We start from the raw sequence: 26,896 nt of genomic DNA on the forward strand, positions 1-26,896 counted from the left end.
ATACTGTTCTGGGCTGGGCGCAGTGGCTCGCGCCTGTAATCCAGCACTTTGGGAGGCCAAGGCAGGTGGATCACCTAAGGTCATAAGTTTGAAACCAGCCTGGCCAACATGGTGAAACCCCATCTTTACTAAAAATACAAAAATTAGCCAGGCATGGTGGCGTACACCTGTAATCCCAGCTACTCAGGAGGCTGAGGCAAAAGAAGCGCTTGAACCGGGGAGGTGAAGGTTGCAGTGAGCCGAGTTGTTGCCACTGCACTCCAGCCTGGGCAACAGAGTGAGACGCTGTCTCAAAAAAAAAAAAAAAAAAAAAGGAAAGAAAGAAAGAAAGTATACTGTTCTGAAAACTTACGTTATGTAGAAGTGGCATCATATTATTTGAAGGTACACTGATAAACTAAAGATGTATTCCATAAACCTTACAGAAACCATTCTTTTTTTTTTTTTTTTTTTAAAAGTGTTATTAGCCAATGGAGAAGATAAAATGAAATATTGAAAAATACTCAACTAATCCAAAGAGGCAGGAAAAGAAGGGAAAAAAAGTATGGCATAAATAGAAAACGAATAGCAAGACAGTAGATTTAAGCCTAACCATATCAGTAATTATACTAAATCAGTATGAATTAAGCATCCCAATTATAAATCAGAGATTATCCAACTGGATAATAAAGTATTGGACACAAGGATGTTAAAAGTAAAAGGATGGAGAGGGTAAACAAGAGACATAAGAAAGATGGATTGACTGTATTCATTTCTGGCAAAACCCTTTAGGGCAAGAAACAGCACCAGACATAAAGAAGAACATTTCACAGTGATAAACTATCAAGTCACTAAGAAGAAATAGCATTCCTAAATGTGAATGCACCCAGTTGTAGAACTTCAAAAGACCTGAAGCAAAAACTGACAGAATTGAAAGGGAAAAAAGACAAATCCATCACTGAGTTATGTATTTCACCACCCTTCTCTTCATAATTGATAGAAATCGCAGATAGAAAATTGGTACGAATACAGAAGACTTGAACGTGCTATCAACTAACTGGATCCAATTAACTTTTACAGAACGTTCCACCCTCCAGTGGCAGACTAAACAGTGTTTTCAGTGCAGATGGAATGTTCGTCATACACTGGGCCATGAAACTAGTCTTAATAAATCCAGCGGGATTGCAATCACATACTGGGCTTCTCCCACAAGTTGCAATTTAATTAGAAATCAGTAACTGAAACTGGAACTCTTACATTGCTGGTAAGAATGTGAAATGTTACAGTCACTTTGAAAACAGTTGTCAGGTTTTTTTAAAAATGAAGTCAAACATATAAACAATTGTACTTCTTGGCATTTACACAAGAAGACTCAAAACATATGTTTATACAAAACATATGCATACATGTTTAAATCATCTTTATAATTTTCAAAAACTGGAAACAACCAACCCAAATATTCATCCATAGACAGCTAGATAAACTACAGTTAAAAAAAAAAAAATTAGGCCAGATACAATGGCTCACACCTGTAATCCCAGCACTTTGAGAGGCTGAGGCGGGCAGATCACCTGAGGTCATAAGTTTGAAACCAGCCTGGCCAACATGGTGAAACCGTGTCTCTATTAAAAATACAATAATTAGCTAGGCTCAGTGGTGGGTGCCTGTAATCCCAGCTACTCAGACGCTGAAGCAGAAGAATCAATTGAACCGGGGAGGTGGGGGTTCCAGTGAGCTGAGATCGTGTCATTTCACTCCAATCTGGGCGACAGAGCAAGACTCTGTCTCCAAAAAACAACAAAAAAGTTTAAGTATGTATATCATAATGTCTAGAGTTGCCGCTAAATAAATAAAAAGAAGAAAAAAAACTGTATGGAGAGATATCATCAAAAAGCAATCATAAACTAAATTGGAATAGTAGAAAATATTCACATAATCCCAAAGAAGTCAGAAAAGAGGAAACAAATGTAAACCAGAGGGAACACACAGAAAACAAATAATAACATGTTAAAACTAAATCCAGACACATCCATATTTTTTTTAAATGCAAATGGCTTAAACACAGCGAGCTGAAGTCAGAGCTTATTGGCCAGGCGTGGTGGCTCACGCCCCTGATCCCACCACTTTGGGAGGATCGCTTGAGCCTAGGAGCTCAACACCAGCCTGAGTAACGTAATGAGACCCTGTCTCTACAAATAATAACAATAATAATAATAGTGATCAAGAAATAAAATTAGCCAGGTATGGTGGCTCACATCTGAGTAGTCCCAGCTACTCAGGGAGGTGGGAGGATCGCTTGGGTACAGGAGGTGAAGGCTGCAGTGAGCTGTGATCACACCACCACGCTCCAGTCTGGGCGGCAGAGCAAGACCCTGTCTCAACATATACAAATAAATAGAGATAATCAAAATGGATGTTAAATGAACCAAATACATGCTGTTTACAAGAAACTCAGTTCAAACATGATATAAGTGGGTTAAGAGTAAAAGGCTGTGTGGCTCACGCCTGTAATCTCAGCACTTAGGGAGGCCAAGGTAGGCAGATCGCTTGAGGTCAGGAGTTCAAGACCAGCCTGGCCAACATGGTGAAATCCTCTCTCTACAAAAAATATAAAAAATTAAGTGGGCATTCTTATTCAGTTTCAGGTTAGTTTCATTATGTTAAAGACCATACTTTGTATGATTTCAATTCTTCTAAGTTTGTTACAGTTTGTTTTATTTGTTTATTTTGTCAAGAAAGAGTCTCACTTTGTCACCTAGGCTGGAGTGCACTGGTGCAATCTCAGCTCACAGCAATCTTCGCCTCCCAGGTTCAAGTGATTCTCCTGCCTCAGCCTCCCAAGTGGCTGGAACTACAGGCACGTGCCACCACGTCTGGCTAATTTTTGTAGTTTTAGTAGAGACAGGGTTTCAACATGTTGGCCAGGCTGGTCTCGAACTCCTGACCTCAAGTGATCCACCCACCTCAGCCTCCCAAAGTGCTGGGAATACAGGCCTGAGTCACTTCACCCAGCCCAATTAAGCTATTTTTTAGAAAAACCGTTATGAAGCAGTACACTATTCCTTGGAGGTGGTTAGAGTGTTCATTACCTGCCGTCAAAACTGTCCTGACCCTGCACAATAAGCTTTCATTATTCTTCCACTGTTGACTTTCTCAAGTCACAATATGTCCCTAACTAATGTTTCTAGTGTGTGCAATGAAATATTGATATTTTTATCCACTTATATCTCATCTCTTATACACTGAATTATAAAACTGTAAGATTTTAGTACCTTCTGCTGCTCGATTCACTTAAGTAGAGGAGTGAATAGTTTTTATCATCTGGTGTCATCAATGGTAGTACACTAAATTATTCAGAAGTATGTGCACCAGCAGAGTTCCCAAAAATACACGAATCAAAAGCTAGTTTGGGCCTCCGGGAGCATCCACTGCCTTCATTAATGCTACAGACTAAGGAACTGTACCCTCAACGATCCCAGTGGGATGGTGAAACCCAGGTGAAGTTCACTCGATGTGCGGCACACCTCAGTAATCAAAGGAATACAGCCGTGGAACACGTTAGAGCATGTAATTACAAGCCGGAACTCTCTCGGGCGCACTAAGCTTCAGCACCGTGGCATTGATCTCTTTGCTGTCATCTGTTGTTAAGCAGTGATATACAATTTATGTGTCCTAACAGCCTGGCAATAGGCTCTTCTGCATTGCGAGCATAGAACAAAGTACACCAGCCAACTCCACTACAGCCCCATCAGCCCCACTTTCTTTTCTTTTTTAATTGTTGTTAATTGTTTTGAGAAAGTCTTGCTTCCTCTTCCAGGTTAGAGGGCGGTGGTGCGATCTCGGCTCACTGCAACCTCCATCGCCTGGGTTCAAGTGATTCTCCTGCCTCAGCCTCCCGAGTATCTGGGATTACAAGCATGCATCACCACTCCCGGCTAATTTTTTGTATTTTTAGTAGAGACCGGGTTTCACTGTGTTGGCCAGGCTGGCCTCAAACTCCTGACCTCAGGTGATCTGCCCGCCTCAGCCTCCCAAAGTGCTGGGTTATAGGTGCGAGCCTTGGTGTCCAGCCTGTTCAGATTTTTAAACAGGCTGGGCATGGTGGCTCACACCTGTAATCCCAGCACTTTGGGATTCCAAGCTGGGAGGATCCCATGAGCCGAGGAATTCAAGACCAACCTGGGCAACATAGCGAGAACCCATCACTATAAAAAATTTTTTCTGAAATAGCCAGGCGTGGTGGTACACGCCTGTCGCCCTGGTTAGTTGGGAGGCTGAGGTGGGAGGATTGCTTGAGGCCAGCAGTTTGAGGCTGCAGTGAGCTACGATTACACCACTCCAGGCTAGCCTGGGAGACAGAGTGAGCAACCCTGTCTCAAACAAACAAAAATTGAAGATGAGGAAGATTCAACAAAACATAGCAAATGAGGATTCTAACCTTCCAAAATGATGGAGGCTGAGTAGCAGCACCTCATCATTAGAATCAAGGCTGGTGCAAGTATCTCAACGAACACCAGGTTGGAATGGCAGATGGAGGAGTCCCTCGCACAGAGAACAAGGAAGAGGGCTCGGAGGGCATAATTCAGAAAACTCAAAAATGGTTACGCGGTTAAAGATAGCTGCTGCAGTAAAAGTCACGATCCCTTGTTTGTTTCTGAGCCTGAGCCTATTTTCAGATCCAGAGCTGACTGAATGAGAAGTCTGTGTCTGCAGAAACATGGTAAATGCATTTAGTAGTGATTCCTCAGACCTTCTGCAAATAACTAAGGCTGTTACCTGGGTAACCATGCCTTGGTGAAAGGGGAATGCCTGCCTAGACTTTCTGAGGATGATTGGATAGAGTCTGGATTGACACTGAAACCTGGGATTCGAAGTATCACCATGCCTTCCCTGCTAAACTGGGGGTGGCTGGGGCTGTGTGGTCCATGGGGTCCCGACCTGGGTCCAGCTCCCAGATCTGCCCGGTGGTCATTCCTCCAATCCTGTTTGTACAATAAGACTGGACACACTCTTTAGGTGGCAAAATCCCCACCTGCAAAGTGAGAATTATCGCAGCAGGAAGGCCAAGTGGAAACCTCTGAACTCCCTTCTCCCGCGGGAATGACAGTGAATTGGCCAGGCCTGGTGGTTCATGCCTGTAATCCCAGCACTTGGGAGGCCAATGCAGGCGAATCACTTGAGGTCGGAGTTCGAAACCAGCCTGGCCAACAGGGTGAAACCCCATCTCTACTAAAAATACAAAAAAAAAAAAAAAATAGCGAAGCGTGGTGGCAGACACCTGTAGTCCCAGCTACTTGGGAGGCTAAGGCAGGAGAATTGCTTGAACCCAGGCAGGCGGAGGTTGCAGTGAGCCAAGATCATGCCAGTGTACTCCAGCCTAGGTGACAGAGTAAGACGCCATCTCAAAAAAAAAAAAAAAAAAAAAAGGAATGACAGTGAATCAAAAACAATACCTGGAAAGCAATGCCACCCTCAGATCCTTAAAGAATGAAGGGCTAGTGGTCTCCATCATATCCTCATTTCTTCCACCAGCCTAGCCCCTGCAGAAGCCAGGGGGGTCACAGCAGGTGACGGGAGACTGCAGCAGACTTAATTAAGGAGCAGCCCAAGCGGCAGCTGCCGTGCCCGTGTGGCGGCTTCGCTAGAGCGCATTAGCACCGCCTCTGGCACAAGGCATCTGACCGCCCAGCTGGCAAATGTGTGTTCTTTCCCATCCCTCTCAAAATAAGAAGGATCAGAAGCAGTTACCATTCACACGGGACATGAAACAGTATGCATTTCAGTCTACCCTCGGGACTACGTTAGCTCCCTGCCTTCTGTCACATTACACTTGAACGACACCCGGACCATCTGGACATCCCGCACTATAAGACATGGGTCCTTTGCATTGAAGACCTGGTGCTGATTGGACCTGAGGAGGAAGAGATGGCAAGATCCTGCAGGCCTTGATAAAACATATGCCATTTGCAGGGTGAACGGTGAGCGCTGTGCAGGTTTAGGAGCCTGTGACATCAGGGAAATGCTTGGGGGGCCAGAGGGCTGAAGTATGTGGGGACATCCACCCGCTAAGAAGATGCATAGCACATGGTGATATGGTTTGGCTGTGTTTCCATCCAAATCTCATCTTGAATTGTAGCTCCCACAATCCATTGTGGGGGGGACCCAGTGGGAGATAACTGAATCATGGGGTGGTTTCCCCCCATACTGTTCTCATGGTAGTGAACAAGTCTCAAAAGGTCTGATGGTTTTAAACGGGTTTCCCCTCTCGCTTGGTTCTCATTATCTCTTGCCTGCCACCATGTAAGAAGTGCCTCTGCTCTTTCTTCACCTTCTGCCATGATTGTGAGGCCTCCCCAGCCACGTGAAACTGACTTAGTTTTAATTGACTTAATTAAACCACTTTTCCCTTACAAATAACCCAGTCTTGGGTATGTCTTTATTACAAGCAGCATGAGAACAGACTAATACACATGGCAAGTCCTTCCAGGTTCTGGAGGCAGCAAATTCCACACATGGGAATGCTGCTGCAGCCGACTTACTGGGTGACATGGAAGGCTGCCAGATGGGACCCAGAGCAGGAAGGGCCCTGCCGCAGGTCCTGGCTGCCGTGCAAGCAGTCATACTGCTTGGGCCCTGTCCCCTAGCAGACCTTATATACTAGAGGGACCTGTGGTGGAAACAGATGCTGTGGGGAGTTTGCAGTAAGCCCAGTAGGAGACTCACAATGTAGCCTCCTCTGGTTTGGGAACAAGGCTATGCAGCATTTCACATAAAGCCGCTCCCATCGCACAAGTGGTCCAGGAGAGTTGATGTGTTTGACCACAAGACATCAAGTAACCCCATGGATGGAGCCGCTCATCATGACCTGCATTGGCCAAATCCACTAGGCCATAGTTTGGGGGTCTATCCTCCCTAAGACGGCTCTGGCAATCCCATCCTAGACTGGACCCATACCAGGCCAGAGAGTACAAGTAAACTTCATGAACTGATAAGAATGAGGAGGACGGCCGGGCGCGGTGGTGGCTCATGCCTGTAATCCCAGCACTTTGAGAGGCTGAGACAGGCAGATCACTTGAGGTCAGGAGTTCAAGACCAGCCTGGCCAACATGATGAAACCCCCATCTCTACTAAAAATACAAAATAATTAGCCGGTGTGGTGGTGCGTCGTGATGATGCGTGCCTGTAATCCCAGCTACTCAGAAGGCTGAGGCAGGAGAATCGCTTGACGTTACAGTGAGATCATGCCATTGCAGTCAGGTCTAGGCGATAGACCAAGACTCCGTCTCAGAAAAAAAAGTTAATTAAGAATGAGGACAAGGAGGTTTTGGAGATGTGAGCACACAGGATTAAGGAGAAATATGCACTTAGGAGGATGGAAGGGAGAATGAATTAGGAAATGTAGGACCTCCAGGCAGGCAGCACGAAGAGCATACTTGAAGTTTATAGCAATTTGTAACAAGCAAGTGAAAAAAAGCTCAACATCACTGATCATTAGAGAAAGGCAAAGCAAACCACAGTGAGACACCATCTCACACCAGTCAGAGTGACAATTATTTAAAAATCAAAAAATAGACCCGGCGCAGTGGCTCGTGCCTGTAATCCCAGCACTTTGGGAGGCCAAGATGGGCAGATCACGTGAGGTGGGGAGTTCGAGACCAGCCTGGCCAACATGGAGAAACCCTGTCTCTACTAAAAATACAAAAGTAGCCAGATGTAGTGGCACATGCCTGTATTCCCAGCTATTCGGGAGAAAGAAAGAGGAGCATGTGAGCTGAGGGTGTAAGCCAGAGGGTAATTGTCACAATGCACTGTGGAACCCAAGGGGGCTGCAGAGGGGGGCAGCGGGCAAAGAGCAAAGGAAATGGATTGCAAACCCAAGGAGGGCCCCTGGCATCAGGGTGAAGGAGGAAGTGAGCTGCAAGACAGATGGTGGAGGTGGAGAGTGGGAAGCTCAGATTTCCCCTATCAGAGGACAGCAGTCAGCCTGCACTTTAGCCTGGGTGACAGTGTGAGACACTGTTTTTCAAAAAAGCCTAGCAAGTTAGGCTCTGATAAAATAGTTTCTCCAGAGGGCTGACCTTGTTGAGAACAAATGCTCTGGGGGATTTGCGAATGGTGATTTTTCCTTCCCGCTGCCAGAAGCACAGGGGATTTTTCTTCTTTCATGGTGAGGACCTGGGAGAGCTCTGGGAGGTAAAATTCAAAGGAGTGTGTGGGAGTCTCTTCCGAATGGCTCCCCCTGAAGTTTTTAACTCTCGGGCTTGTCCATGCTGAACCTCTGGCAATCCGGCCATCACAGTTCAGGTTCTCCTGTCCTGGAGCTGATTCCTGTGGAGGACTTTGTTTGTGGGTTTTTGCTTTATTAAGTTGTGATTTTCCATCACTGCCTGTCTGTCTCTCCAGTTTTGGGGACAGTGGTTTTCCCTGTGACTTCACTTCTCTGACAGATCTAAAAAGAGCTGTTGATTTTTCGGTTTGTTCAACTTATGACGGAGCATGACTTCTAATCTTAGATGGCAGCCAGAAACTGCCAGAACCTTCCAGAAACTTTAACTCAATAAAAATATACCCAAAAGAATTGAGTGTGTCTAAGAATTGTAGAAAGGGGTAGAGATTCAGCTACACACTGAGCTTAGAGCAACAAAAAGGGACGACATGATTGGCAGGTGGTGTTGTGGACTGGGCAAATTGGAGCACTCACACTTCCGGCACATGCACCAATTCAGGCAACAAAAACCCAAAAATATGTTTAGTGTGGCCTTGCTATTTTAAAACTGTAATTTTTGCATAATGAGAACAAAATCTGAAAATGTTCCTGCAATTCATTTATTAACTCTGAAACAAGGAAGTGACAAGTCTGCTGTCAGTTGATGTGAGTCACAGAGGACTCTCATAAAAATTACATTGGTTTAAATGAAAGCTGCCAGGAGATTTATTTTAAAAAGAAAACAGAATTACAGTGGTAATCCCCCCTTCTTCTATTTTTCTATTTGTGCTAGGTTTGAATGTTTTTGTCCCTCCAAAATTCATTAAAGTGGATTTTAGTCTCCTATGCCACAGTATTAAGAGGTGCAGCCTTTAGGAGGGGCCTGGGTCATGCCCGCGAGCCCCCATGAATGGGATTGGGTGCCCCTAACCAAAGGATTTGTTGGAGGGAGTTTGCTCTTTTGTTCACCTCTTTATCTTTTCCACCACGTGAAGACAGAGTTCCTCCTCTCCAGAATATGCAGAATGAAAGCAGAGTTCCTCCTCTCCAGAATGGAAACAGAGAGTAGCCCTCGCCAGACCCCAATTCTGCCAGCACCTTAATCTTGGACTTCCCAGCCTCCAGAACTGTGAGCAGTAAATCTTCATTGTTTGTAACTTACCCAGTAGGTGTTATTTTTTATACCAGCACAAACAGGCTGAGACTGATATTGGCACTGAGAAGTGGGGGTATTGCCACCAGCACACAACACCAGCCTGGGGCAGCCCCAGGAACAACAGAATCCCATAAGAGCATGGACTGTCCTCAGCAAAGCCACCCAACCACACCCATGTGGGACATGAGTCAAAGAAGGTGAGATTCAAGCTTTAAGATTTAATGTTGTTTGCCCTTGTTGGGTTTTGGACTTAACTGGGGACAGTTATCCCTTTCTTCTTGCCTGTTTTTCCTTTTTGGAATGGGAATGTCTATCCTATGCTTGTCTCAACATTGTATTTTGGAAGTAAAAATACAATGTTTGGGAAAACTTGTTTGATTTCACAGGCTTACAGCTAGAGGGGAATTTGCATCAAGATAAATGGTACTAACAGAGAATAGCTGGGCTCCTGGCTAAACCCCACCCTTAAGCTTGGAACTGTGGCCCTAGAAACAGCTGGCCCGGTTTTTCCACCCAAATGTTGCTTTTTTGGCCTGCCACGCTCCTATTATGTGCCCATAAAGACTTCAGCGGGCAGAGCAACACAAGCAGCTGAGCATCGGGAATACAAGCTGCTGAGCGTTGGGGATATGAGCAACTGTCAGGGACTACAGATAAACAGGGCTAACTTCAGATGGTGCAGCTTCAGAGGGGAGCCTGGCTAGAGACGGCTGGGCTTCAGGAAAAGATCTCCTCCTCCTGCACCATCCCCTTTCCAACTCCCCTTCCACCAAGAGCCACTTCCATTGTTCAATAAAGTCTTCCACATTCATCGTCTTTGAAACAGTGTGTGACCTGATTCTTCCTGGATGCTGGACAAGAACCCAGGTGCTTGGACGCTGCTGTGGGGCCCGCACTGAGCCCGCTCCTGCCAGAGAAGAGCGACCAGCCCGTTCTAGCATTTGTTCCCTCTGGCTCCTGCACTTGCTTCCTCAAATGTTCCGTCTCACAAGGAATGGCCATCTTAGTACCTTGAGTCTCACCTATATCTGATCTACATGAGATTCTAGACTTTTTTTTTTTGACACAAAGTCTCATATTGTTGCCCAGGCTGGAGTGCATTGGCATAATCTTAGCTCACTGCAGACTCCACCTTCTAGGTTCAAGTGATCCTCCTACCTCAGCCTCCCAAGTAGCTGGAATTACAGGTGTGTACCACCATACCTGACTAATTTTTCTATTTTTAGTAGAGATGGGGTTTCGCCATGTTACCATGTCGGCCAGGCTGGTCTCGAACTCCTGACCTCAACCAATCCACCTGCCTCAGCCTCCCAAAGTGCCAGAATTACTAAAAATACAAAAGGTAGCCAGGCATGGCGGCAGAGGCCTGTAATCCCAGCTACTCAGGGAAAAAAAAATATTTTAGAGACAGAGTCTTGCTATGTTGTCCAGACTGGTCTCAAACTCCTGACCTCAAGCGATCCTCCTGCCTCAATCTCCCAAAGCTATTTAGTTTTTGTTTATTTGTTTCCTTTTTGAGATGGAGTCTTGCTCTGTTGCAAGGCTGGAGTGCAGTGGTGAGATCTCGGCTCACTATAACCTCAGCCTTCCGAGTAGCTGGGACTACAGGCGCGCACCACCAAGCCCAGCCAATGTTTAGTATTTTTAGTAGAGACGGGGTTTCACCATGTTGGCCAGGATGGTCTTGATCTCTTGACCTCGTGATCTGCCTGCCTCAGCCTACCCAAAGTGCTGGGAGTACAGGCTTGAGCCATCCCACCCAGGCTGTTTTTAATGTTTGTTTTTTTAAGACAGACTATTGCTCTGTCACCTCGGCTGAACTGCAGTAGCACAATCACGGCTCACTGCAGCCTCAACTTCCTGGGCTCATGTCATCTTCCCACTTTGGCCTCCCAACTAGCCAGGACCACAGGTGTGCACCACCATGCCCAGCTAATTGTTTTATTTTTTATAGAAACAGGGTCTCACAATGTTGCCCTGGCTGGGTTTCAACTTCTGGCTTCTAGCAATCTTCCTGCCAAAGTTTTGGGATTATAGATTTGAGCCATAGAACCCGGCCCACTATTCACACACTTAACACACCAAGCCTTGGAGGAACCGCCAAGATCTTTAAACGGAACCATCAGCTTCTGATGTGACTCAAGGATCCCAAAAGTGCCTTTGATTAAGCCTAGGTCAGGATTTGGATGTAGAGAAGAGAAATTACGTTCTGGTGGCAGGCCCTGCCTGGCAGTGTTAATGGGGCAGTTATTCTAAACCACATCAGACGATCTGATTGATCTCAGGTGGGCACAGGCACTGCCAGTGTCCCAAAGCTTCCCAGGCAGTTTTCACGCACAGCCAGCATTTAAAACTCTTAGGGTGAAACCCACATCTTAGGGTTTGCCAACTGGAAGCTTTCTCAACTTCCCAGACCCCCGATCTGGGTCCTAGATTGGACATATTCCTGCAATTCTGGGAGGGAGGGGAGTGGCGGGAGTGGCGGGAAGGAAGGTGCCAGTCCAGTCCGTGCCTGGCGGGATGGGGCTAATAGTGGCAGCAGGGGCAGCCTTGCAGGGGGCAGGCTTCACATACAGCATGTGGTCTGTGCTTCCACCCAAATGCAAGTCCACATTCAAGAGTCTTTTCTCCCTGTGGTCCCGTCTCACTCAGACTCTGAGAAGAGGCGGCAGGAATGAGTTCATCAGATGCCGTGGTCAGGATAGGAAGGATGAGGGAGCCTGTACCACCAGAGGCGCCGGGGAGAGAAGCACTAGAAAAGAAGAGAAGGCGGCACTGGACGTGGACTTAGACAAGGCACGAACAGGATCAAATTCTCAGTCCCTATGTAGAGACTGCTGTGTTTTCTCTGACCCCGGCAGTTTTGGTTTCTTTCTGGGATATTAGTATAATAGAAAATGAGCAGGGCGCGGCGGCGCACGCCTGTAATCCCAGCACTGTGGGAGGCCGAGGCGGGCGGATCACGAGGTCAAGAGATCGAGACCATCCTGGTCAACATGGAGAAACCCCGTCTCTACTAAAAATACAAAAAATTAGCTGGGCATGGTGGCACATGCCTGTAATCCCAGCTACTCAGGAGGCTGAGGCAGGAGAATTGCTTGAACCCAGGAGGCAGAGGTTGCGGTGAGCCGAGATCGCACCATTCCACTCCAGCCTGGGCAACAAGAGTTAAACTCCATCTCAAAAAATAAATAAATAAATAAAATAAAAATAAAAATAAAAATAAAAAAATAAAAAGTATAATAGAAAATGGCTGGAGGAGTTAGAAGAGCAAGTGATTTTCTGAGAAAATGGGATGTGCCAGGGTCCCCCCCTTTTTTTAAGCATGTTGTTTGGTTATGTATAAAATTTCTTTGAGAAGAGCACACATTTTATTTTCTAGATTAAAAAAAAAAAAAAAAACTAGGATTGGGGCTGGGTGCAGTGGCTCAAGACTGTAATGCCAGCACTTTGGAAGATCGAGGCAGGTGAATCACTTGAGGCCAGGAGTTCAAGACCAGCCTGGCCAACACGGCCAAACCCCATCTCTGCTAAAAAAAAAAAATTACAAAAAATTTCCCAGGTGTGGTGGCATGCATCTGTAATCTCAGCTATTTAGAAGGCTGAGGCAGGAGAATTGCTTGAACCCAGGATGTGGAGGTTACAGTGAGCCAAGATCATGCCACTGCACTCCAGTCTGGGTGACAGAGCAAGAATCTGCCAAAAAAACAAAACAAAACAAAAACAAAAACCCTAGGACTGGGTGTGCTGGCTTATGCTGATAATCGCAGCACCTTGTGAAGCTTGAGCCCAGGAGTTCAAGACCAGCTTGGACAACGTAGTGAAATCCCATCTCTAAAATTTTAAAAATTTAAAAACCAGCCAAGCAAGGTGGTGCACTCCTGTAGTCCTAGCTACTCAAGAGGCTGAGGTGGGAGGATCACTTGAACCCAGTGTCAAGGCCACCGTGAATAAATAAGGCTAAAAATAAAACCCCACCCAAGGAGACTTAACAAGATTTGAAGCCATAATTTCAAACAAAGGCCTGGACAAAGGAGTCTGAGAAGATGATCAAGTAGGAAGCACCAAGAATCGGCCTCCCTATCTAGACAACAATTGCCAGGCAGAATCTCTTTGCCGTAACTACTTTAGAACTCTGGAATCTATTGAAGACTTACAGCTTTCAGCGGAAGACTTTGATGGTAAATCGTGTTAGTTTTGGTCAATTTCAGCTCTTGGCACAATGGCGGCGACCCTTTTTCTCACCACCTTCCCCCAGCGGGCAGCTGCATATGTGTCTCTTTTTTTCTTTGAGATGGAGTCTTGCGCTGTTGCCCAGGCTGGAGTGCAATGGCACGGTCTTGGCTCACTGCAACCTCCACTTCCTGAGTTCAAATGATTCTCCTGCCTCAGCCTCCCGAGTAGCTGGGACTACAGGCGCCCACCACCACACCCGGATACGTTTTGTATTTTTAGTAGAGATGGGGTTTCACTATGTTGGCCAGGCTGGGGTCGAACCCCTGACCTCATCAGCCGCCTGCTTCAGCCTCCCGAAGTGCTGGGATTACAGGCGTGAGCCACTGTACCTGGCCCCATGTTATTAGATATGAATGCCCAGCTCTCAACAAGGCATACAAAAAAAAAAAAAAAAAAACCAGCAATGACTGGACCATGAAAGGAAAAAAAACAAGAGACTGAGACTTAATGTTTAAAGACTTTAAAACTGCTGTCTTAAAGATACTCAGAAAACTAAAGGGAGGTATAAGAATGCATGAACAAATTAGAACTATCAATGACAAAGCAGAAAATCTAGGCCAGGAGCAGTGGCTCGCATCTGTAATCCCAGCACTTTGAGAGGCCAAGGTGAGTGAATTGCTTCAGCCCAGGAATTGGACACCAGTGTGGGAGCATGGCAAAATGCTGTCTCTACAAAAAATTTAAAAATTAGTCAGGCATGGTGGCACACACCAGTACTCCCAGCTACTAAGGAGGCTGGGACAGAAGGTCAACAGTTTGCTGGAGCCTGAGAGGCTGAGGCTACAGTGAGCCATAATTGTGCCACTGCACTCCAGCCTGGGCAACAGAGTAAGACGCTGTCAAAGATGAACAGATGGAAGGAAGGAAGGAAGGAAGGAGGGAGGGAGGGAGGGAGGGAGACTGAGGTGAGAGGATCACTTGAGCCCAGAGTCTGAGACCAGCCTGAGAAACATAGCGAGATCCTGTCCCCCCCAAAAAAAAGAAAGAGAGAGAGAAGCAAGAAAACAAGAAAGAAAGAAGAGAGAATTACCACTGACCTTCCCTGCAATAATGCTCAAGAGAGTCGCTCAATGTGAAATGAAAGGACACTAGGCAGTAACTGGAAGCCATATGGTGAAACAAAGATTTCAATAAAGGTAAATACACGGCCATTACAAAAGGTGGTATTGTTGTAACAAGGGTTTTAACTTCAGTTTTTGTTTTCTATATGATAGACTATATGATAGTCTCTTAAGAGACTAACACATTTTTTAAAATTAGTCAGAAAGTTAGTATTATTATAACTTTGGGTTGTAATTCCACATTTTTTTTTTACTTTTAATTTAAGACACAAATGCACTTAAAATAATTATTAGTTTATGGCTTGGGGCAGCACACTATAAACATGTAATTTAGTGACATCAACAATCAAGCCGGGGGACAGAGCTATAAAGGAGCAGAATTTTTGTATGTCGTTTAAGTTAACGTGGGAATTTTATAACTGTAGGAAGTTAAATGTGATCTCCATGGTAACCACAGAAAAAATAGCTGTAGATATACACACAACAAAATGAGAAATTAACTTAAATGTTCCACTATAAAAAATCAAGTAAACACAAAAGATAGTAAGGCAAGAAGCATGGAACAAAAAAGTTATAAGGCATATTAAAAAAAATAGCAAAATGACAGAAAACCTACCTTATCCGTAATCTCTTTAAATGTAAATGAATTGAACTCTCCAATCAAAAACCGGAAATTAGCAGAACAGATAAAGCACCTGACCCACTTATCTGCTGCCTTCAGATGATTTTTATTAGATCTAAAGACATAATTCATTGGAAGTGAAAAATGGAAAACGATATTCCATGCAAATAGCAATTAAAATAGGCCAGGGATGGCTATACTAACATTAGACAAAATAGACCTTAAAGTTTTAAAAGTTACAGTTGACAAAGAAAGACATTATAGATTAATAAAAAGTTTCGATACAGCAAGAAGATATAATTATATGGCCGGGGCAGTGGCTTATGCCTGCAATTCCAGTATTTTGGGAGGCTGAGGTGGGCAAATCACTTGAGCTCAGGAGTTCAAGACCAGCCTGGGCAACATGGCAAAATCCCATCTCTACAAAAAATTTTAAAAATTAGCCAGGCATGGTGACACGTGCATGTGGTCCCAGCTGCTCAGGAGGCTGAGGTGGAAGGATCACTTGAGCCCAGGGGGTTGAGGCCACAGCAAGCTGTAATCATACCACTGCACTCCAGCCTGGGCAACAGAGAGAGAACTCGTCTCAAAATTATAAACATTTGCTGGCCATGGTAGTTCATGCCTGTAATCAGCACTCTGGGAGGCCAAGGCGGGTGGATCACCTGAGATCAGGAGTTCAACACCAGCCTGACCAATATGGTGAAACCCTGTTTCTACTAAAACAATACAAAAATTAGCCTGGCATGGTGGCGCACACCTGTAGTCCCAGCTACTCGGGAGGCTGAGACAGGAGAATTGCTTGAATCTGGGAGGCAGAGGTTGCAAAGAGCTGAGATCGTGCCACTTCACTCCAACCTGGGTGACAGGGCAGTACTCTGTCTCAAAAAAAAAAAAAAAATATATATATATATATATATACACACATATATATATAAAATATATATATACACATATATATATAAATATATATGTATATATATGTGTGTATGTGTGTGTGTATATATATATATATAAACATCTATGCACCTCACAGACCATCAAAATATGTAAAGAACAAACTAATAGAATTGAAGGGAGAAATAAACAGTTCTATAAGAACAGTCGGAGACTTCAGTGCCCCACTGTCAAGAATGGATAGAGCAAGCGGACAGAAAATAAGTAAGGAAATAGACGATTTAACAAAATAAAGCGACTCGATGTCTGTCAGACACATACACACATAGAACACTCTACCCAACAACAGGACATGCACTCTTCTTAAGTGTACGTGGAACATTTTCCAGGGCGGACCCTATGTTAGACCACGACCCAACCGAAGACTTTAAAATAGCCATACAGTGTATCTTCTCTGACCACAACAGAATAAAGGTAGAAATCGGTAACAGAAGTCAAACTGGAAAATTCGTAGAAATCAAACAACATCTTTTGTTTGTTTGTTTGTTTGTTTTGAGACAGGGTCTTACTCTTTGACCCAGGCTAGAGTGCATTGGCACAATCACGGCTCATCGCAGCCTTACCCTCCCTTGGGGCTCAGGCAATCCCCCCACCTGTAGCTGGGACCACAGGCACAGGCCACCATGTCTGGCTAATTTTTTAATTTATTTTTGTAAAGGCAGAGTCTTGCTTTGTTATCCAGGTTGGTCTTGAACTCCTGGGCTCAAGCAATCCACTGGCCTCCCAAGTGCTGAGACTCTGTGGGCATGAGTCACCGCACCCAGCCTAATTATTTTATCAAATTAGAGACAAGGAATTATATGCTAAAGAAAAAAATAACATAGAGTAGGTCAGCATTACCAGACTAAGCATTCTTCACAATATTCTCAACTCCCAGGAAGGCAACTGGTCAGAAAAATTAGGAAATTTCAGAAAGACTATCTCATGACAGCATAATTTTTCTTCACTGAAACAAAAAATTAAAACGAAGCCGCAACCCAAATAAATTTTCAAATGGCTCATTTGTTAGGCAAACACACACATTTACTGATGGTGAATTAATTAAATCATATTTAATTCCAGAAGCCAAAGAAATGTGTTCGGAGAAAATAAACTGGTTTGACTCGTCACTTTTGGGTAAAAACAGTTGCTCAAACAGTTGAGGATATTGAGAGCAACATCAATAGCCAATTTTAAAACAAGGCAAATGATTTTGAGTGATTTTCCTTGGCTTTTAATGACTCAACAGATATTTCCAACACTATGCAGGTGTTGTTTATTCAAGCAGTCAACGCCTGGTCTGAAGTCACTGAGTGTTAGCCTCTACAAATGGTCTGCATGGAACAAATCTGAGAATATTTTCAGAGAGCTGGAGAAAACGCCAATTCAGTACAACCTCAAGTGGAATCCACTAACGTGCTGAAATGGATAGTGATAAAAATGGATCCAGACGCCAGGTGTGGTGGCTCATGCCTATAATCCCAATGCTTTAGGACGCTGAGGTAGGGGGATTGCTTCAAGTCAGGAGTTCAAGACCAGCCTAGGCAACATAGAGAGCCCCCCCCGCCCCAATCTCTACAAAAGATACAAAAATTAGCCAGCATTCTGGCACATGCCTGTAGTCACAGCTACAGAAGGCTAGGGTGGGAGGCTCGCTTGAGCCCAGGAGCTGGATACTGCAGTGAGCTGTGATTGCACAACTGCACTCCAGCCTAGAGGACAGAGTGAGACCCCACCCCAAAAAAAGTACGTGGAGAAGACAAAGGCTTAGTTCAACAAATGTACAAAAAAATTTTTTAAATTCAAGGCGTTTCTGCATGTTCTCACTCATAGGCGAGTGTTGAACAATGAGAACACATGGGCATAAGGAGGGGAACATCATCACACACTGGGGTGTGTTGAGGGCTGGGGGGCTGGGGAGGGGCAGCGGTGGGGAGGTTGGGGAGGGATAACACTGGGAGAAATGCCTGATATAGGTGACGGGGGGATGGATGCAGCAAACCATCATGGCATGTGTGTACCTATGCAACAATTCTGCAAGATCTCCACATGCATCCCAGAGCTTAAAGTAAAATAAAAAAAAAAAAAAAAAAGCCACATTGAAAAAAAAATTCAAGGTGTTTAAAGACTTCTTTGTATTCAATGTAGTAGTCATCAGCAGGTTCATATGTGAAAAACATTTGACTCTATCACGTGTTATTCAACCAATGTGTCAACAGTGACCTTCATTTGTTCTCGTGGACTTAATAATGTTCAGTCCTGTGAATTTTTGTCATAAATAGAAGCAAGTCTCCTCATTTGCCCTATCACACAGCAGTTCAATGGTTTTGCAGTGGCAAAATTGTACGTAGGGTTTTTTAAAGCTCATAGTTAAGATTCAAATTTTTCTAAATGAGGACTTTCCGTGACCACTACAACTCTGAACGGCTTTGGGGATTATCTTCTGCTGCAGACTTGATCAGGTTTCTTGATGAATTAACCCTAAAACTACACGTATAGGAAACTTCCGTTCAATAAAGCCATTTGGATGACAACAATGTTGTTGGAATCATAAGCAATATCAAGCTACTTTTTCCACTCCTTCTGCTGTCAAAAATTAAAACAAGAAGCAAGATCTCCATCCCGTACAAATTTGCAGAGAATATATTTTTCAATACTGTTCCAGCAGTATTTGTCATACTTCAATGCAAGGGCAAAGGATAATCTCATATTTCAAAACCCATTTTACTGTGCTGTTGAGAAGCTTCTACAGAATCTTCCAGGGGAAGTAATTAATCTGCAGTGTAGTAGTGCGCTAAAAGTTAAATATCAAAGAAAGAATATAATAAAATTCTGTAAATGCCCTCGAGCGATGACTGTAGACAATTAAAATCTTGTGCTATGAATGTCGGTGTTCACCAGTATCTTATTTGTGTTAAAAAAACATTTCCTTGTTTTGTAAGTACCTATATAATACCTCAATTGTCCTGTTAGCCCACAAAACGCATGAATATTCATTATCTTGTTTGCAGAACATAGAAAAGCCCCTCATCCAGAGGGCCGTAGGTGTCTGAAAGTTGCAGAGAAATGTCATTAAAAGTGGCGTTGAAGGCTGGGCACAGTGGCTCACGCCTGCAATCCTGGCACTTTGGGAAAGTGAAGCAGGCAGATCACTTGCACCCAGAGGCTCAAGACCAGCCTGCGCAACATAACCAAACTCTATCTCTACAAAAAATGCAAAAATTAACCAGGAGTGGTGGCTCGTGCCTGTAGTCCCAGCTACTCAGAAGGCTGAGGTGGGAGCATCTCTTAAGCCCATGAGATCAAGGCTGCAGTGAGCTGTGATCGCACCACTGTCTTCCAGCACACGTGACAGAGTGAGAGCTGTCTGAAAAAAAAAAAAGCCCAGGCGAGGTGGCCTATGCCTGTAATCCCAGCACTTTGGGAGGCCAAGGTGGGCGGATCACCTGAGGTCAGGAGTTCAAGACCAGCCTGGCCAACAGGGTGAAACCCTGTTTCTAAAAAAAAAAAAAAAAAAAAAAAAAAAAAAAAGTGACTTTTTTGTGTGCCCACAGGAAAAAGAAAAAAAAAGTGACATTGAAGGATTGCTTGCTAGGGAAAGTTTAGTTAAGTATGCAATCTAATTATTCCAATTTAGAAAACAAAACCTTATCTGCATCCATGGTACTTTAATAAAAAACAGAAGTGAACCTGAATCTACTTCTTTCTACTACTATAACCTAACAAGAGCAGTTTAGCTTCAGCAAACAACGCCATCTGTCTCTCATCAGTGATGCCAATTTTAATTTTTATTAGTTTTATAGTTTTGTTTGTATTTCATTTGTACATCTTGTATTGGATGCAGACACCAATAACACTAAGGAATTGAATATTATGTTTGCTCATATACATGAGCAAATTATACTAAAATAAAAATTATAATTATATAATATAATTTTATTATATTATTATATTAATATATAATATTTTAATATAATGAGCAAACATTATATTAAAAATAGTCTTTATATTCAGCCGGGTGCAGTGGCTCACGCCTGTAATCTCAGCACTTTGGGAAGCCGAGGAGGGCAGATCACAAGGTCAGGAGTTCAAGACCAGCCAGACCAAAGTGGTGAAACCTGGTCTCTACTAAAAATACAAAAATTAGCCGACTGTGGTGGCACGCATCTGTAATCCCAGCTACTCTGGAGGCTGAGGCAGGAGAATCATTTGAACTCAGGAGGCGGAGGTTGCAGTGAGCCGAGATCACGCCATTGCACTCCAGCCTGGGTTACAGAGGGAGACTTCATCTAAAAAAAAAATAGTCTTTACCTATTTTTGTCAGGATGAGGTCTCACTATATTGCCTGGGCTGGTCTCAAATTCCCCAGCTAACGCACCCCTCCTGCCTCCACCTCCCAAAATGCTGGGATTTCAGGTGTGAGCTACAGCACCTGGTCAAAATATAGTCTTAAGTCACCACCCTAAGGTGGACATTTATTTTTATTTACAAGCGTCCAGTTAAATACTCAAATTTGAATTGGAATGATACAGAAAAGATTAGCATGGCCCTGGACAAGCATGACATGCAAATTCATGAAGAGTTCCATATTTTAATAAAATCTTGAGCTGCTGTTCACCTCAAAAATCCATCCATCAATCAATCAATACTCGATTTCGATAAAACATTGCCTGAAGTTGAACATCCCCCAAGATCAGAGCAATTGTCTCGATCGGGTGTTAGATGTGAACATGGATGTGAAGCCCCGAATCTTCCCAGATGTATTTTCATTTACTGAAAAGGAACCTCATGAATACACATAAATCTGTCACTTCGAGAAATGTGAAAAAGCTAAGTGCCGTACTTCTCATCAAGTGGTCACGGAAATGGCGGAGTGTCCGGAAGAGGCTTTGTTAGGCAGAACTGACCTGGACAGCAGTCTGGGCTTACCTCTTCAGATGCAGCAGTTCTCAGACTGAACGTGCACAGAATTACCTGGAGAGCTTGTTTAACAGAGATTCTCAAACTTCTCTTCCAAAGATTTTCACCCAGCAGTTCTAGAATGAGACCCAGGGGTGTGTGTTTATAGCAAACATCTCAGACGATTCTGACACTGAGGACACACGGACCACTATATTTTGAGAAAAAATGCTTTCATGACTCCTGATTTTCATGGCTCCATTCTGTCACTGATTGATTGATTGATTGAGATGGAGTCTTACTCTGTTCCCAGGCTGGAGTGCAGTGGCGCGATCTTGGCTCACTACAACCTCCGCCTTCCGGGTTCAAGCGATTCTCCTGCCTCCTGAGTAGGTGGCATTACAGGCACCCGCCACCATGCGCGGCTAATTTTTGTATTTTTAGTAGAGACTATGTTAGTCAAGCTGATCTTGAACTCCTGACCCTAGGTGATCCACCCGCCTCGGCCTCCCAAAGTGCTGAGATTACAGGTGTGAGCCACCACACCAGGGCTGTGCTTCACTTTAGATCCCAGATCTTTTTCTTTCTTTCTTTTTTTTTTTTTTTTTGTTTGTTGAGATGGGAGTCCCCCCTATCACCCAGGCTGGAGTGCAATGGCACGATCTCAGCTCACTGCAACCTCCGTTCCTGGGTTCAAGCAATTCTCCCGCCTCAGCTCCTGAGTAGCTGGAACTACAGGCGTGTGCCACCACACCCAGCTGATTTTTTTTTTTTTTTTTGTATCTTTAGTAGAGATGGGGTTTCACCATGTTGGCCGGGCTGGTCTCAGATTCCTGACTTTGTGATCTACCTACCTCGGCCTTCCAAAGTGCTGGGATTACAGGCATGAACCACCACACCCGGCCAATCTCAGATCTTTTTCCAAGCTGCAAGGTTGTTTTTCTGCAAGGATTCCCTACTGTATCAGGTGAGATGGAAAGAGGTCAGCCATTCCATCTTGCTCTTCTCTTCATCAGTGTTATAAACCCTCAGCCATACTTTCTGCAGAACAGTTTAGAAGACAGCAGTGCCTGGGGCTATTTTATTTGTAACTACCTAGAAGTAATTTTCTTGCTTTCGGGTTTAAAGATTAAAATACAAAATAAGTCAAGTTTCAGTTGAAAGCTAAAATGTGACTAAGGCTCATTCTCTAGCATTCTAGTTATTTTTTTAAAGTCTGAAACAACATAAACAATCTACACAGTCTTACATTTAGCGATTTTCTGAAATCTCCACTGAAGGTTCAGACAGACACAAAAAGCCCTTGCTTTATTGCTTGAAAAACAGATGAATACCATCATTTTTGGCCAAAATAATTAGTACAGTCACGCTTAATGGTTAAGATTAATATAAAACCTCTACCACTCAATATTAGTTTCAGTGTAAGGCATCAAAAACCTAGTGTCAGCAGTGGCTCACACCTGTAACCCCAGCCCTTCGGGAGGCCGAGGCAGGAGGATCGCTTGAGCTCAGGAGTTCGAGACCAGCCTGGGCAACATGGTAAGCTCTGCCCCCACCGTCTCTACTAAAATTCAAAAAAAATTAGGCAGGAGTGGTGGCCTATACCTGTGGTGGCTGAAGTGGGAGAATCACTTGAGCCTGGGAGGCAGAGTTTGCAGTGAGCTGAGATCACACCACTGCACTCCAGCCTGGAAAACAGAGTGAGACCCTGTCATCGGCCCAAACAAAACAAACCTAGTGTCACTAAAAAAGACTTTAAATAAGTGTAAAATTCAGGCCACTTCCTAAGCAAACATTGCTGAGGAAACCAAAGTATTAACCTAATTTTCTTTTTCTTTTTTTTTTGAGATAGAGTTTCACTCTTGTTGCCTAGGTTGGAATGCAATGGTGTGATCTCAGCTCACTGCAACCTCCACCTCTCAGGTTCAAGTGATTCTCTTGCCTCGGCCTCCCAAGTAGCTAGGATTACAGGCATGCACCACCACATCCAGCTAAATTTTTTTGCATTTTAAGTAGAGATGGGGTTTCGCCATGTTAGCCAGGCTGGTTTCAAACTTCTGACCTCAGGTGACCCGCCCACCTCAGCCTCCCAAAGGGCTGGGATTACAGGCGTGAGCCACTGTGCCCGACTCCTAGTCTGATTTTCAAAGGGTATGTCCCTCCACTGCCAGTCCCCACAAGCCACTGCCTGGTAAAACAAAAAGCATTTATTAGAAACAAAAGGTTTTTCTAGGATGGAAAATAATTTTTAGCACTGGGAAACGACAGGGTCAAAGCTCACCTGGTATCAGAAAGCTCTGGGCGGTGACTTCTAGTCTCAGTTCAGCTCCTGATGTTGGTGTGACTGGAGGACACGTGGGTTCACTGCCCGGTTTCCTTGCTGTGAGCCTAGAAAAGCAAGCACCTTGCTTTACCGAGGAACCCCAAGTGTGGCACGTAAGTGATGGTGAGGTAACAGCCTTGCTTATGTGACAGCTCCTGCACCCTTCCGATGGCCCTGCCATTTGGATTATTCACCACGTGTTTATTCTCAATCCCTCCCTCCCTCTCCCCCTCATTCCCTCCTTCTTTCCTTCCTTCCTTTCTTCCTTTCTTTTCTTTTCTTTTTTTGAGACAGGGTCTTACTCTGTCTGGTACCTGGGCTGGAGTGCAGTGGTGCAATCCTAGCTGACTGCAGCCTCAATCTCCTGGGCTCAAGTGATCCTCCTGCCTCAGCCTTCCCCGGTAGCTGGGACTACAGGTGTGCGCCACATGTCTGGCTAACTTTCAAACATTTTGTAGACACAGGGTCTCACCATGTTGGTCTTGAACTGCTGGGCTCCAGCGATCCTCCCACCTTGGCCTTCCAGAGTGCTGGGATTACACGCATGAGCCACTGTGCCTGGCGCTGTTCTCGATTTCGACACCTTCTCTGGATCGTGCCCTGTTCCCTGACCTCCCAAGTCTCCTGGCTGCAATCTCTGCTAGTGCACCCCCCCACTTTTCCCAAACGCAACTCCTAACTCCCAACCTCCCTCCTCCCCTAGTGTTCTCAGGCCTGGCTCCTGTCGCACAGAGCTCACCTCCATCCCTCTGCCCGTGCTGTCCCTGGGCAAGCCCCCCAGCCAGGCAGCTCTCAACCTGTGGGCCTCAGTGTGGTCTTCCCGGTACGAGGCTCACATCTCTCCTGACTCCCACCCGCCCCTCCCTCCCTCCCAGGTGCACCTGCGCACACTGTAATAATGCCCCTTCTGTGTCATCACGAGGTCATGGCCCTCCTCACAGCCCCGGCCTCCCCTAACTTCCCTCGGGCTCCTGGTGCTCTGGGCAGAGTGCTCCATCTCCTCCCCTCCACCCCCATGGTAATTAGAGGTTAGACTTGGCGTTCTTCAATGGTGTGGTCTGTCAATGTGGGTGGAAGAAAGATGACTTGAATGGAGAAAGGCAGCTTCAGAAAACCTAGAATACCCTGAAAATCCTGATTTTTATCCTCACCCTCGAGGATCCTATTTCACAGACGTCTAAAGATCAACTTACTTCCCAAGGTTTTTCCTTGCTAAACAGACTCCTTCTTTTCTTTTTTTTTATTTGCAATGGCATTTCGCTCTGTCACCCAGGCTGGAGGGCAGTGGTGCGATCTCAGCTCACGGCAACCTCCGCTTCCCAGGTTCCAGTGAGTTTCCTGCCTCAGCCTCAAGAGTAGCTGGGATCACAGGCGTGTGCCACCACACCTGGCTAATTTTTGCATTTGCTGAGGGTGATTTACTTCCAATTATGTCGCCAGCTTTAGAGTATGTGCCATGCAGTGCTGAGAAGAATGTATATTCTGTGGATTTGGGGTGGAGATTTCTGTAGATGTCTATTAGGTCCGCTTGGTCCAGATCTGAATTCAAGTCCTGGATATCCTTGTTAATTTTCTGTCTGGTTGATCTGTCTAATATTGACAGTGGAGTGTTAAAGTCTCCCACTATTATTGTGTGGGAGTCTAAGTCTCTTTTTAGGTTGTTAAGAACTTGCTGTATATACCTAGGTGCTCCTGTATTGGGCACGTATATATTTACGATCCTTAGCTCTTCTTGTTGCATTGATCCTTTTACCATTATGTAATGACCTTCTTTGTCTCTTTTGATCTTTGTTGGTTTACAGTTCATTTTATCAGCGACTAGGATTGCAACTCCTGCTTTTTTTTTCTCTCTCTCTTCATTTGCTTGGTAAATCTTCCTCCATCCCTTTATTTTGAGCCTATGTGTATCCTTGCACATGAGATGGGTTTCCTGAATACAGCACAGCAATGGGTTTTGACTTTTTATCCAATTTGCCAGTCTGTGTCTTTTGATTGGGACATTTAGTCCATTTACATTTAAGGTTAATATTGCTATGTGTAAATCTGATCCTGCCATTTTGATGCTAGCTGGATGTTTTGCCCGTTAGTTGACACGTTTTCTTCATTGTGTCACTGGTCTTTACCATTTGGTACATTTTTGGAGTGGCTGGTACTGCTTTTCCCTTTCCTTGTTTAGTGCTTCTTTCAGGAGCTCTTGTAAGGCAGGCCTGGTGGTGACGAAATCTCTCAGTAATTGCTTGTCCATAAAGGATTTTCTTTCTCCTTCACTTTTGAAGCTTAGTTTGGCTGGATATGAAATTTTAGTTTGAAAGTTCTTTTCTTTAAGGATGTTGAATATTGGCCCCCACTCTCTTCTGGCTTGTAGGGTTTCTGCAGAGAGATCTGCTGTGAGTCTGATGGGCTTCCCTTTGTGGGTAACCCGACCTTTCTCTCTGGCTGCCCTTAGCATTATTTCCTTCATTTCAACCCTGGTGAATCTGGCGATTACGTGCCTTGGGGTTGCTCTTCTTGAGGAATATCTTTGTGGTGTTCTCTGTATTTCCTGGACTTGAATGTTGGCCTGCCTTGCTAGGTTGGGGAAGTCTCCTGGATAATGTCCCAAAGAGTGTTTTCCAGCTTGGATTCATTCTCTCTGTCACATTCAGGTACACCTATCAATGTAGATTTGATTCTTGGAGGCTTTGTTCATTTCTTTTTACCCTTTTTTCTCTATTCCTGCCTTCTCGTTTTATTTCATTGAGTTGATTTTCAATCTCTGATATCCTTTCTTCTGCTCAGTCAATTCAGCTATTGAAACTTGTGTATACTTTGAGAAGTTCTGGTGCTATGTTTTTCAGCTCCTTCAAGTCGTTTATATTTTTCTCTAAGCTGTTTATTCTAGTTAGCATCTCATCTAACCTTTTTTCTAGGTTCTTAGTTTATTTGCATTGGGTTAGCACATGTTCTTTTAGCTCAGAGAAGTTTGTTATTACTCAACTTCTGAAGCCTACTTCTGTCAATTCATCTGATTCATTCTTCATCCATCTTTGATCCATAGCTGGTGAGGAGCTGTGATCCCTTGGAGGAGGAGAGGCTTTCTGGTTTTTGGTATTTTCATCCTTTTTGTGCTGGTTTCTTCTCATCCCAGTAGCTTTATCTACCTGTGGGCTTTGTAGTTGGTGACTTTCAGATGGGGTCTCTAAGTGGATGTCCTTTTTGTTGATGTTGAAGCTATTTCTTTCTGTTTCTTAGTTTTCCTTCTAACAGGCCCCTCTGCTGCAGGACATCTGGAGGTCCACTCCAGGCCCTGCTTGCCTGGGGATCACCTGCAGGGGCTACAGAACAGTAAGGATTGCTGCCGGTTTCTTCCTCTGCTATCCTTGTCCCAGAAGGGTACCCACCAGGTGTCGGCCTGAGCTCTCCTTTATGAGGTGTCTGTTTGGGCATACAGGGGTCGGGGAGTTGCTTGAGGAGACAGTCTGTCCCTTATAGGAGCTCA

General features: G+C 44.6%; 1 protein-coding gene, 1 long non-coding RNA gene and 1 other non-coding gene across 7 annotated transcripts in view; 2 read left to right on the plus strand and 1 right to left on the minus strand.

Annotated features, from left to right (window-relative positions):
- LOC116537540 overlaps positions 1–10,164 on the plus strand; it is a 48,876-nt gene extending 38,712 nt beyond the window's left edge. For 4 of the 5 annotated variants that reach the window (XR_004263175.1, XR_004263176.1, XR_004263173.1 and 1 more), the window contains one exon: positions 9,181–10,164. This is a non-coding gene — a long non-coding RNA (uncharacterized LOC116537540). The remainder of the gene's footprint in view (positions 1–9,180) is intronic. The other variant, XR_004263174.1, reaches the window with a different exon arrangement.
- The window catches only part of CCNY (cyclin Y), a 266,513-nt gene extending 243,035 nt beyond the window's left edge, over positions 1–23,478 (minus strand). Inside the window, exons 1-2 of the mRNA XM_032259779.1 lie at positions 23,377–23,478; positions 21,126–21,232 (exon numbers count right to left, since the gene is read on the minus strand). The gene's annotated coding sequence lies outside the window, so the exon portion shown is untranslated. The remainder of the gene's footprint in view (positions 1–21,125; positions 21,233–23,376) is intronic.
- On the plus strand, positions 20,688–20,790 carry LOC116537553. The gene has a single exon (XR_004263187.1). It is a non-coding gene; the product is annotated as a U6 spliceosomal RNA (small nuclear RNA).
- Positions 23,479–26,896: the final 3,418 nt, after the last annotated feature.

This window comes from Sapajus apella, unplaced genomic scaffold, assembly GCF_009761245.1.
Source record: "Sapajus apella isolate SASKATOON/1434 unplaced genomic scaffold, GSC_monkey_1.0 scaffold111, whole genome shotgun sequence".
Lineage (NCBI taxonomy): Eukaryota > Metazoa > Chordata > Mammalia > Primates > Cebidae > Sapajus > Sapajus apella.